At 42.8% G+C, this 14,391-nt stretch overlaps 1 protein-coding gene across 9 annotated transcripts in view; it reads right to left on the bottom strand.

The window, feature by feature from the left end:
• TNS1 (tensin 1) overlaps nt 1–14,391 on the bottom strand; it is a 1,530,885-nt gene that overhangs the window by 514,079 nt on the left and 1,002,415 nt on the right. The window lies entirely within an intron of this gene.

Below are 14,391 nucleotides of genomic sequence, written 5' to 3' on the forward strand. Positions count from 1 at the left end.
ACCTGCCCTGACCCAGGTCTTAAAAAATGGGGCAAAGCAAGCTTTGCCACATTTTTTGACCCCTCCTCCCTCCCTTGCACCATTTTTACATGGGAGTATAAATATGGTGTTAAGGCCAAAGAGTCATTTTTTTGCACGGGAACGCCTACCTTGCATCTCATTAAGGCAAGGTAGGTTTCCACTTCCAAAAAATGACTTTAACTCCATAAATTTGGTGCTAGACGGGTCTAGCACCAAAGTATAAATATGGAGTTAGTTTTGCACTGAATTAGAGTAAAAAAAAATTACGCTAATTCAATGCAAACAGAGTATAAATATGCCCCATAGCGTCAAAAAATGATGTTAATCTGGTCACAATCATTTATTTTGACTCAAAACTGCCTAACGTCATTTTTTTTTAAGCTAGCCTACCCTTTGCACCGGCTTGCACCATTCCATAAATATGGTGCCCAGCTGGTGCTAAAAGATGGTGCAAGCTGGTGCAAAACTTTTTGGGGCAAAACTGCCTTAGTGCAGTTTTGCACCAAAAAGTATAAATAAGGCCCTTAGGGGCATATTGAAGAGACTTTTTTTTTAACGCAAAGACATTTTTCCAGCGTCATATTTAGAAAGTGGCGCAAGGGTATACAAAGTGGCGTCATTGCGCCACTTTGTAAACATGGCGTGAGGAAAATGCCACTTTAGCTCCGCCTTAGCGTAAAAAAATTATGCAATTGTGGCGCTAAGGTGGCGCTAGGGGCTCTTAAATATCTCTTAATGTATCGTTCCCTGATTAGGGGAAAGAAATAATGGCGCAAGGAAATCTCTGAGATTTCTTTGCGCAATGTTTTTCGGCACTTTTAACGTCTGCTCACAGCAGGGGCTAAAAGGGGGAGTACGATTATTTACAATGGGCCCCATGTACTCTGCAGGTGTAGTGCCAAAGTTTTAGCACTACTCTTGCAGAATACATCAATAAAATAAAAAAATAATGACATTATTCCCCCTGCCCTGCGTCATGGTGCGCCGTGTTATAAAGACGGCACACACATGGTGGCGGTAGGGGGCGCTAAGGGGTGCAAGGAAAGTGGCGCTTCACTGGGTGCAACGCCACTTTCCTTAAATCTGCCCCTTAGTTCACCGACCTTGTAAGGATGAAAAGGCGAGCAGCCCTGCAGCGATCGAAGCTCAGGCTGGCCTGCAGTCATACACAAACATCAGCATCGAACGGGCGATTTTGCGCCTAGAGGCGTGGGGACATGGGCAGCCTCCCACCCTTCCTCTAGAGCCCCCGCCAGGTTTCAGGTGGAATTTGCCCCGGCCATAGCCCAGGGTTGCGTCAGGCGGCGGTCAGACGAGAGTGTGCATTTCAGACCCACATTACCCAACCCCTTCCGTGGGAATGCGCCATCTCATTCCCTCGGCGCATTCCTGGCCGCCGTTAATGCGCCACGTGGGGCCGTGTCTGCTAAATATGCACAGACCTGGATGTTGTAATTAGTGCCAGTGTGTGAGGCCATTGTGCATGTGCGTCGCTCAGCACGCCGGGATTATCGACGTTGGACTCGGCCCTTCTGTACAGACCCGTAGAGTCCGGGTGGGTTTGGCCTTGGTCTGGAGTGAGACCGGACACACTTGTGAAACCGTGTGCCACTGAAATGAAGCAAAGTGTCCAGACTCCACTTGCAGGAAGTGCACTGAGACATCTCATGTGCTTTACAAATGTGCTCAGTTCATCAATACATCAATCAATCGATCAATCTACGAGTCAACCACAGCAAGCACAGAATATACAGATGGTGACAGCAGATGCTTAACCTTTCATAAGAAGTGGCCAAGATATGACCGAGCCAAATTAGAAAGTTTTTTGGGCTGCACTGCCCTGAAACAGTGGAGACATTTCCAGGAATTGTAACACTCCTGACCGGAAGCAAAGCACCTATTTAGCCGGAACACAAGATGTGCCTTCCATCCAATCCATGGGACACATGCTCTGCTCGGTCTCGTCCCTACTACCCAAGGAATCGTGGAATTCAGAAGAGGATGTTGTGGTCATTTCATCATACCCGTTTTAAAAGGTCATTGTGAATATCTTCAACTGGAAGCGCCTTGAGGCAGCAAGTTAACCGCAGCAATTTTTAGTTGTATTCATCCTAGGAATGTTCTAGGTTGTTCCCTCACTTGGTAATTGTGGGGGTGGGGACCAGGCACCTTTGTATTGCCCAGAATTGTACCCCCTGGAGATGCTGTTGAGGGTGACTCAGGTGAGGCCCACAAGCAGTGACAGAAAAATGAAGACCCTTCATGGAAAATCATTTTCCATGAAAAAAAAAACTAAAATACATTTTCAATTGTTTTTTATTTCGTAACCCTACGTCCAATAAATGCCCATCGTGAGAGAATTTGTTCTACTGTTTGTTTAATTTTTAATCTCCATCACAGTGTAGTGGATTAAAATCTGACAGGCGAAGTATCAATGTTTACTTTCTAATGAACTATTTATTTCAACCCTCAGCAGAAATAAGCACAATTAAAATAAGACATACAGAAAAATAATAGATGTCTCAATTTACATGTGTGTTTAGGTTATGATGACCCCAAAAGAATCCCTCACAGATGGAGTAAAGCTGGGGACTTTCTGGATCCGATTGTGGCCATAACTCAGAGATGGTAATAACAATTTTTAGTTTGTTTCATTACTTCCTAATTGAAATGTGCTTCATTTGTGTGATGGATTTTAAATTATACTTGCTTTAGTAAGTAAGCAGGGTTTTTTCAAATGGCACACGGAAAGGGGGTCCAATTCAGATTATTTTCAGATATAATTTTAATCCGTTCAGACTGGGATTGAAACTGAGGATCCTGGCAAACCTGGCTACTGTGCAACAGGTGCCAGCTTCCTTACAATGCTAGAGCAGCGATTCTTAACCTTTTTTACTTCTGCGGACCCCCGCTTAATCATTATTGGAAACTAAGGACCCTCACCGAGTCATTACTGGAACCGGGGGCCCGACCTAAGCATTTTTGATGATTTGTACAGCAAAACAATACACAGAAAATACAGAAACAAGCATTCATCAAACAAACCGACAGATGATAAAATGTTATTTAATTGATAAACACATTTTTAAAAATGAAGTTTTAATTTTAACGGGAAGGTTGGAGCGTTTCTAAGTTCAATTTAGTTCACTCAACGTTCATACTATATTCTACTTATAGCACTCATACTGCTCCCACGAATCAATTGGAGGATAGCAACTTAATTTCCAGCCTGCAACTTTAAATCCCTTCACATTTACAGAACGTTCTAAAATTTTCAATTTTACGTTTTGCTTCTTTATTTGTAGACACTTTATTAATCTGTTAATATTTCATTTTCTGAGCAGTCACGGACCCCCTTAGTAGGCTTAATGAACCCACAGGGATCCCCAAACCACTAGTAAAGTACCATTGTGCTAAAGAACTAGGGTTGATTTGATGGAACTAGAGTTCTTTTGAAGACATTGATGTTTGATGCTAGAGTAAACTCCGATATGAAGTCAGTTCAGCTCTCTTTTACACAGTAAATCATTACATTTGGCATATTTGGCTAGTATGAACAAATTCATAAAGATAAAAGCATTTAACAAGTGATCGAAAGCCATACACTTCAACAAAGTGAACAATCATTTGCAGTGCAATGGGTCTCGCATATTTTGAACAAGTTAATTGTCATCTTTTGACAACAGTGACCACGAGCAAAAAAAAAAAAAAAAACATGAGTGGAAACTGAGGAAAGACGACTTGACAAAATAAAATAAAGTTAGCTTTAAAAATAAAACTTTGCAATTTTGTTTGTCCTGCTGGGCACGTTTTTGCCAGTCATAAGCCTTTTGTTTGCGGGGCACTGGAAGTTAGAACAAAATAGTACCTCGAGCACGTTGGGAGCAGCGGACGGGCACTAATTAAGTTGAAATCAATGAGTGCTTGATCCCTGCTGAACACAGAGGAATGGAAATGATGCCAGACATGCCTTGACAAATCACGAGGCTGTAAAGAAGAGTGCCACGCAAACCAACAAATGATGAGCGACAGGCGGGATCCAAGCCCTTTACTGAAAACAGAGGTGTCTTGCATGCGAGACGCATGCGCTAGTGCATGCACTCACAGGCTCGACTCTAAAAACAAGACAATCTTGCATTACAACTGAAACTGACTGAACATAAAAGCCACACTCATGTCATATGTGCCACCATGAACCACGCCAGGCTATTTAAAAAACACCACATTTCATTCTGTGTAGTTTGTAGTAGTTTCACTGATTGTTTTGGAAGTAAGGACGTGAATCTTCCATTAATTTGAATGTTCTGGGTACGATGTTGAAGCCATCAGCTAACGGGTACCCGCAGTCATCAAGGCGCCCTGACCTTAATAAGTTAGACTGGGCACATTTCTCTCACAAAATCTTACAAGTGCTGGGCCATATTGGTGGACTGAAATCAATGTGAACCTCTACTTTGCACTAAGCTCTGCTATCTAGGACTTTTTGTTATTATTCAGCCACCTGAGTTGATAATACTGAGCCCTTTCAATCTTATCTCCCAGCCAACTCCTCCCCATGGAGATAATATTAATCGTATGCCATATGATTTCCAGTTCATGAGTTTATTGCTTGAAATATCCTTATGACTAATCTTCAGCTATGTTTCACATCCCAGGTTACTCATTGGTAGCCAATACCAGCAAATCATTTGCTGTGGGTGATTCCTACCGCTGCTACCTGTGGTCAATAAAGTAAATCACGGTGGATCCAGTTTGCAGCCAGCAACCTTAATCAATGATATTTCTCTCCTCTATTCTAGTATTCTTCCACCTGAAATACTAGTACTGATCTTAGTCAGTCTACTCTCTCAACCCACTCTCAGCATGACCAGTTAGGGATTTTATTGATTTTATGGCACATGATTAGCAGTGTGATTGTGTCTCCACTTGCCTCTGACCTGATAACTCATAATATCTTGTCACACACTTGTTTTCTATTCACAAGTAATCATTCACAGCTAAAAACCATAATACCTTTGCTCAGAATGATTCCTGGCAAAATTACTAATAGCAAAAAACAGTAAATCAGTCACTGATGATATTACCAGCACCCGCCTCCTCTTTGTCAACTCAGGCTGCTTCTAGCCGCTCTCCATCACGTCCCATATGTGCACCACTTGTTCACTACCCTTAAGTAAATGCCTCCTTTTGCATATTCACTCCCATTTTTTCACTGAAGCTTCTGTTTCTTTGACTCTGTGCACTGGGACTCCGCTTGCCACTATCCAGCGCATGCGCTCTGACACATAAAACAAGTCAAAATTGTCTCTACCCCTAATCGGCATATTTCACTTACCTTCAAATCCCTAGTATATGGTACAAAGTGTACCCAGGGCCTGTGAGTTAAATGTCACTGAGCTGCAGCACATATTGTGCCAACACTAATGTGACAGCGCAAAACATGACTGCGGGCCTGGTGCCAGTAACCTGTCTGTGCAGGTCTAAACTGTAAATTCTGTAGAGGTATCCTCATTTTAAATATTAATACCTCACTCCTAAGTTAGCCAAGGCAGGGCGCAATGTAGTTAAGAGAAGCACATGTAAAGGTTTATTGTAAAATATGCTCTTACAGTGAAAAGTCCCAAAAGCTATATTTAATGCAGTAGGGCAGTGGTTCCCAACCTGTGGTCCAGGGACCCCTGGGGGTCCGCGAAGACATCTCAGGGGGTCCGCGAGAGCCTAGAAAATCAAAAAGTATTAACAAATATTGACAAATTAGGTCCCCGGCTTCCAGTAATGACTCAGACGGGGGTCCCCGGATTCCCATGATGATTCAGTGGGGGTCCCTGGGTTCCATTAATGTTAAATTGGGGGTCAACAGAAATCAAAAGGTTGGGAACCACTGCAGTAGGGTTCATTTTAATTAGACAAGTACTGGGATTTAATATTACAATTAAATAATATTCTCTCCATTGTTCATTAATGGACTTATATAACTCACAAGTTTAATCCATTGGCAAAACTGAATTTGTGCTAAATATTTTGTACAAGGTTCTTTTTTGAAAGTCACATTTTGCCTGCATAAAACCTCTATGTGTTTATTTGCATGAGCTACTGTCTGTCACCCAGGGGCTTAATAGCTCCTTCATATTATGTTATATTATGAGTTAGTAAATGCACAAATACCATGAAAGTGTTCTGGCGCTGAGAGAGAAAACAGCTACTACATCAACCGAAACGTACAAAAGCACAAAACGAACGAAAGCATAAATCAGATCTATCCTAACATTCCCATTTGGAAGAAGGATTATAAACGACCAATTACAACCAAGTTTTTATAACCTTCCAAACTACAAATGAATAGTGTACCACAGGGTAAATGGGGTCTTGGCTCCCATCCGTGGGCGAAACATCAGCTACCCCTTAAACCTTCCCTGCTACACATCTTCTTCCAAACCCACCACTTCCTGAGCTGTTCTTTTCCAGACTGCCTACTTCCTAACAGTGCTCTCCTGCCCTGTAGGTCTTATAAGTGCAAGGAGAGGCTGCAGCTGCTGTCCGCTGGATTTTCTGGAGCACCCTCTTCTGACCTCTGGACATCCTGCACCAGAAATCTGGTGCCCAGAGCAGGCCCATAGCCATCAGTATATTATTAGCAAGGCATGGCCCTCAGCTATGACCAAACATTAAAGCTGTGCTCTATAGGTGCCTTATTTCCCAAATACTGGTTGTACTACTAAATAATGGCATCCCCGAACATCAAGGTACAAGCATGTTGACAAAATATTGAAAGGTTGAAAGGTAAGTGCATATAGAGAAGTAAAGAATTACTATTCCAAACCCCACATTTACATACCTTGAAGATATATATATATTCTAGTAGAAGGCGCTAGCCGACATTCTTTGTGGGGAGACAGCGTTTTGCTGTTTATCGCGAATAAAACAGATTTACTACAATGGTTGAGATATGTGTTTTTTCGCTGCCTTTGGATTTGCTTTTTTGACTTGGTGCAGCCGTTTGATGAGTATTTTCTTATCGTTTTTGGAGTATATCTATATATGTATATATATATATTCCCTCGTGACCGTCACCACTAGGTAGGTAAAGTTAGGACTTTTTTTTCCATGAACAGAGCATTTTTTCGTTTGCCAATAACTTTGGTGCTGCTTGATGAATCTTCCTGAAATTTTCATAAGTTATACTTTGGTCAGTTCAGTTGCTGTCCTGAAACGTTCGGGGTGATCCATCAAGTGGGGGCTGAGAAGGGGGGGGGACTCCCCCCTCCCAAAACACTTTTCCTCCATTTTAAGTCAATGGGATTTTCCACATTTTCAGACACGACTACAGCCTGAACCGTTGGACAGAATTACACCAAATTTGGGAGAAAACTAGCTCTTGGTACAGAAAGCATGCTTTTTTGATTTGGTGTAAATCCGTTCAGTTGTTTCTGAGATATTAGACTTTAGAAAATATAGATATATAGGGACGCTGATCCTCCGCAGATCCAGATGTCGCCGTGCTGATATGTGATTGGCTGCCAACACTTCAAGAAGGAAGCGTTGGCAGTCATCTTGGGACTCAGCTTCAGCCGAGTCCCAGAAAAAAATGTAAAATAATAAAAGGAAAGGGGCCAACTTAAGAAAACCCTGATCTCTTAGCTCTAGTGCTAGGGTCCCAGAGGGACACAGTCAGGGCTTAAAAACATTTTTTTTTAAAAAAAGGGTAGTTTCCCGTCCTTTTCATAAAGCCCCCTCCTGGGCAATGTCCCAGGGGTATATGAAAAATAAGGAGGGGTGGCCCAGGGCCCCCCTCCTGGGCTTGCCAAAGCCCCAGGGATTGCCACCTCCCCAGAGCTAAACTAATACGGTATGTAGGGAGGCCGCCTAGCTCCCCTGCAGACCTGGGGACTGCCACCTCTCCGAGGTGAAGATTTAGATGTGTGCATGGGGGCGTGCAACCTCACCCCCGCAGCTCTGTGGACCACCACCTCCCCAGGGCCAATGTAATATATTATGTGGGGGGGCACGTGGCCCCTCCACAGCCCTAGGTACCACCACTTCCCCGAGGCCAATGTAATATGGTATGCATGGGGAGCTGTGTGGCCTCCCGGCAGCCCTGAGCACCACCACCTCTTCTGGGCTAAAAGAAAATAATGGGGGGGGTGCTCTGTTGCAGACTAGTGTTTTGACTCTTAAACCTTCCTAGTGATGGAACATTCATTCTTCTTTCCAATCACATGCACAGATTGAGTGTAATAGATATGTCAGGAAGACTCATAGTCAGGAATCACTTATGGCCTAAAGGTTAAGGTCACAGACCCTTGCACTGCAAGATTGAGGGTTCTACTCCAGGTGTGTCCGCAGTCATTTTTCTTCTTTAACTTATTTTAAACTTCAAAAGTTTAAGGTTCATAATGAAAGGTTATCTCACTCTTTTTAATTGACAAAAACATTTTTATTTTCAATTTCTCCAGAAATTTCTCATTCTAAGTATATCATTCATCAAAACCTAAAAAACTCTCTATCTCTCTCTCTGTCTCTCTCTTTCAATTGCTCTCTTTCAGTCTCTTTCTCCCACTCACACACCCACTCAGACCCTCATGCATCCACTCACAGACCCATACAGACATTCACGCATCCACTTACAGACCCACTCAGACTCTCAAACCGCCGCTCACAGACCCAATGAAACCCTCACGCATCCACTCACAGACCCATACAGACACTGACGCACCCACTACCTATATCAAGGAGGGCAATGTTCAAGGCCCTTTGCATTGTTCACAAGGAAAAAGACTGCTATGCCTATAAGTTAAATTCAAGCAATAAAAACAAACAGGACAATGTGCTCCAGGCTTCTATCACTTATCATATCCCACCTTACAATAAGAAGTATATAGGACGGACTGCTTTCTGAGTACAAGTCAAGCTCTGGAACACACTACTAGTCGGCATTCAGGGCATCCAGGAGCCAATCCACTTTGGAAGACAGTTGAAAACATTGCTATTTCAAAGACAACTATATCACCAAACAGTCAGGCAACAGAACCTTTAAAGACAATTGTACCTTCCAGCTCAATCTTTAGCTTACAGTCCACAGATTAGAAACAACTCAACACGCAAACTACTTCTGATAAGCTGGTAAGTTAATGCTCAGCGCTCATCATCCAACTGTAACTTACACCTCTTTCATTCAATTAAGGCATGAATGCTACTGTTGTGCGGTTGCTATGTTGATAATAAGCCTGCGCGTTTAGGGCGGCAGCACCACCGAGTGTGGGTGACTGAGTCAATCCCACACCACCCGGAAGCTGTTCGCCTAACTCCTGCTTAGCACACAGTGCCTCGCTCAACCATATAAAGGAAAAGGTGATTTGTGGAATCTTAGTGCTAAACCAGATGCTCTGATTCTTCAGGGAAGTTGTGGTGAAGAGATCATACCCCTTTCGCTCAGTTATCCAAAGCCTCACACACGCCAAGGCAGACTAAAGATGCAAAATGGGTTTCAGTGCATTTATTGAAGCAACTGCATTGTATGGTAAAAAGCAGGAACTGTGATAATTAGACAGATGAAACATAATACAGTGATCATTGTTGCAATCGGTGTGAAGGCAATAAACAACCCCACCATTTTGTATGATCCTAAAAACCTACATATTCCTACCTACACCCTATGGCTAAATGTCTAAAAACCTGAGAGAATAACAGTGGTAACCCTTCTGCTTGTCCCGATCTAGGGGCAGGACCCTGACCCCACACCTGAACAGAATGCACAGCCCTCTGCCACTTCCCTGCTGACTTAGCACTTTATTAAAATGCCATAGATATGTACAAAGATGCTTTCTGGAAGAGCAATAGATTGAATTACAATGTCCCACTTATTACCTTACACAATTTACCAAGTCTTGTAAGTAGCAGACTTAGAACCTCATTTCGAGGCTGGCGGTCTTTAGACCACCAGCCCCGCGCTGGCAGTCCAACCGCCACATTAGGACCCTGGCGGTCAGACCGTCTCCGCTGGCATTAGTGATCCTGATGGATTGACAGCGCGTGGAGATCGTAATCTGCCAGGGCAGCGCTGCATGCAGCCGGCCTAGCATGAAACACCTAATAGGTCCGACGGGGTGGTCGCCACTAAGGCAGCGGCCACCCTACCAAGAGTTTGGCAGATGGGCTTTTCCCACCCCCCAAACTCAAAAAGAGGGCCTTAGTTACTATCTTGCCTTTATTTAGACAATTAACTCAGGAAAGTGAATATGAATTTATGATTGAAAATTATTATTGATGGAGTTAATTTAATCTCAGTCCTCAAAATGTTTGAAATATTTTCCCAGAAATATTAAGACTTCCCCACATCAATTACGCTTTTTAATAAGGTAAAACGTTTTAGCCATACTGAAAAATTCAGACCTCTCTTATAAGCCTATGTCCTTTTCACATTTCTAGTGAAAGGCAACGCTAAAAGGGTCACCAGACTCTACACTTGGGGCCATATGTACGAACACTTTTTCCCATAGACACAGAATAGGTAAAAACCGTTGCTAAATCTGGCCCTTACTCACATAAAATCCATCTTTCACTCAGCACAACATTTGGCTGGACACATAATTCCTATACAATGCAACTTTTATTGTCAATTTGTAATTCACAATGTTTTGAACTTCAATATATAATAAACAATTGTCTGCTGAAGTGTCACTCCTTTTTTAAAGCTGCGCAGTAGAAAGTCAGCAATACAAAATAACAAACATTGGCAAATGACAGTAAGTTTAATGCTTGTCTGGTGTGCAGCTAAGATATGTGCAATATGTATTTATTTACTAATTTATTATTCCTAAGGTGAATGATCATCCGTAAAGGTGTCCTGATTCAAGACACCATGAGACAAAAAAAACATGTAGTAGATAGCTGACCATAGGTCCAGTAGAAACGTGTCAAAAATGTTAAACCTATAGGCCTTCTCAATGATTTTGGGCCGGGCAGTACTGGGTAGTGAGTGTAGACTAAAGCATCTGAGAAATGGATGCTACAATCAATCAAGCAACCCTTTTGTTCTGTAACATACATTTTTAGATCACTCCTCAGTGCTGCTGGGCGGCTCACTTATGTAAACTAGATTTTCATGCATCTTAGAAGGAGGAGGAAGGCCACATCAAATCAACCAATAGGACAAAAAACAGTAAGACTGAAATACTCTTGTGGGCTGCTCTAAGACGTGATTGACCATGTCTCAAGCCACTTGTTGCACGCTCTGGAGCAAAGGTAGTCAATGGTTAGTTGAGGCTGAAAACAATATATGTGTCAGGATTGCACAGGTGCAATGCACATCAAACCTTAAGAGATGGTGTTCATAAAAGTACAAGCATGCTGATGCCAATTAACATAAGCAAATTATGTGCCACACCTCTGATTGTTGGAAAAATGGTTAAACTGCACAGCCCAAGCACATTGTACACAGGATATCTAATGTGGCCTCATCAGAGGTCTCCACGTGTTCACATACATGTTTAGTTGGGAAGCTTTCCCGTTTGTAATCTATTTCATGTTAACAGACTGTTTATGTAAATGAAGAACGCAGCCAGGTGGTCACCCTAGCAAACTATGGGTGGGTTAGTCCCTCCTGTGTGTAACTTATTTGAATCGCATATCAGATGAGGGACACTCATGATTGTGGTTAAAGGGCCAGATGTAGGAACCGTTTTGCATGGCGCAAACTGTGAAATTCGCAGTTTGCGCCATGCAAAACGGGCATCGCGATGCACATTCCCATTTTGTGAGTCGGTACCGACTCGCAAAATGGGAATGCGACTCGCAAATAGGAAGGGGTGTTCCCCTTCCTATTTGCGAGTCGCACCGCGATGCAGAATTCGCAGTTAGCACTCATGTGAAGTGGGTGCTAACTCATTTGCAAAAGGCAAAGGGTCCCCATGGGACCCCTTCCCCTTTGTGTATGTCACCAAAAATATTTTTTCAGAGCAGGCAGTGGTCCAATAGACCACTGCCTGCTCTGAAAAAATGAAACCAAATGGTTTCATTTTCTTGAGTGTATTGCAACTCGTTTTCCTTTAAGGAAAACGGGCTGCAATACAAAAAAAAACTACTTTATTAAAAAAGCAGTCACAGACATGGAGATCTGCTGTCTCCAGCAGGCCACCATCCCTGTGAGTGCAGGGAATCGCAAGGGGGTCGCAAATTGCGACCCATCTCATTAATATTAATGAGGTGGGTCTTTGCAACCCCCTTGCGATTCGCAGATGGTGTCAGGGACACCATTCTGCATATGGTTTTGCGACTCGCGAATTACAAATTGCAAAACCATTACTACCTATATCAGTCACAATAAGACCTGCAATTTATTACATAAGAACCCACGAAGTTGATCAATCTCATTTCAGTAAGGGCCGAAACAATTTTTTCTTGTTTTAATCTATCTTCATATATTTCACGACTATAACTACAGTTTCAAAGTTTTTTTAATGCCGATAAAAATCCCACCATCTCTTATATAAATGTAAAAAAAAAATTGCGGAAACAAAATCCCAAGATAACTGTCCTGTAGTACAATCCTCGTGTGAAAAGGAACGTTCGATCATGCCAGCAAACTTACAACCGGTGATAAGCGTACCAGAAAAATATAAATTCAGCAGAACCCCGAAATAAACTCACCAGACTATGCAGGATGTGCCTCGTGGGAAACAAACAGACTTTCAGTACTATTCCGGCTTGTTGTGTGCAGTAAATAAACACAATTGCATCTGTATTAAATGTTGTTCCTTTCTTATAAATGTGCACAAGTGCTGTCAATGCCAACTTAGGCCTCTTCCGCCCAGCAGTTGGCATTGATGTCATATCCGGCCCAGCCAGAGAGGCTCCCACTTTTAATGTGGAACCAACATTGGGGCCATGAGAAGTTCCATTCTCGCAGAGTGCGCCAGGCCTCTGTTTCAAAGCGCAGATAAACGTCCGCCTGCAGGCCTGGTCAGGGAACTTAACTGCTTTTACAGCAGGTGATGCAGCAGGGTTTCCGCACTTTTAACCGCGCTTTTCTATACTCATAATACAGCAAAGCCTTGGCTAACCCAATAAAAAAGGGTTGTAGATAGCATGGGAAGGGATACGTATTTTGTGGGGCAGCAAAGAATTGTAGACAGTGCAAGCCAGACCAAAATATGCATACAGGTTAATTGTTGCCCTCCTTCTATCTGTGCTGCTGCGGAGAACACACCATACATTAACTACTTACCTAAGGCACTTTAATAGCAGTGCAATGTCATGTATGTTCCCCTGAAAGTGCAAATTCAGTTAGCTGGGTAAACAAAATGATCACATCTGTGTGAAGGGCTAGCACTTTTTTGTGGAAACACACACGGTCTGTCCAATCAAAATATGTACTCGTGGCTCTCAAAATGTGGGTGGAGCCAAACCTACTTCTTTCCTGGTGATTCTCACATAATTTTCTGGAAACAGCTTTGTTGTCAAGCCAGACAGCTAAACAGGACCAGGGTATGAGGTTTCCAAGGAAATGTAGTTTATGGTGCTAAATTTCACACAGTGATTCACAGAATAGTTGGCATTTTATAACAGAAACATACAGTTCCAACAATGGAATTTCATAAGATGCATTTCCTACTGGAATTTTAGAGTTAGGAATTGTAATGTGGGACTTCTATAGGGAGAGGCATACGAGTGGCCATAGCAATACTGGAAACACCAATAATGTCTTAGTTACTTTGTGGGTACTGACAAATATTTCCTATAGAATATTTTCATCCCTTTTCCTCCCCTAAAGCTACCCCCGGAAAGGATGGTGCAATTGTGTGTCTGAAGTAGAAAATATATAACATCCTTATATTTTCAAAAGGTGAACGAATGTCTTTACAAAAAAAAACTCATGTGCACAAACACCTCCAAAGAGTCCTATGTGCAAGTGTACGCTTCAGGGGTAAGGCCTGATTTAAGTGAGGGTGCACGGCCCGTGGGTCCACCAAGGGGGCCAAGCAGGCGGTCATTTATAAAGGCACTGGCAGGAACCGCTGTCACAGAGCTTCCTTCCCATACATTTCACTGTTTGCATCGTCGCTGCAGGCAGTCATCGCCTGATATTCAGCTAAATTGCAGACTGGTGAAATATCTGTCAAGAGTTGAACAGAAAATCAACAGGTCGGCAGCTGTACACACCTCCAAGCCGAGCCTAGGATTGGGACTTTTTTCACAAGAACTAGTTTGCACTGTCACTTTATTGTACGTTTTTGCTCTGACGAGATGGGTATATAACAGAATTTAGCGAGTTTGTTTTCCTTTAATGGAATGTGGGGGGGGGGGCACCTCACAGACAACTATCCTGGCATAACTGCAATATTCGCACTTGCATAGCGCACTACTCACCCATTA

Source organism: Pleurodeles waltl, chromosome 3_2, assembly GCF_031143425.1.
Source record: "Pleurodeles waltl isolate 20211129_DDA chromosome 3_2, aPleWal1.hap1.20221129, whole genome shotgun sequence".
Classification (NCBI taxonomy): domain Eukaryota; kingdom Metazoa; phylum Chordata; class Amphibia; order Caudata; family Salamandridae; genus Pleurodeles; species Pleurodeles waltl.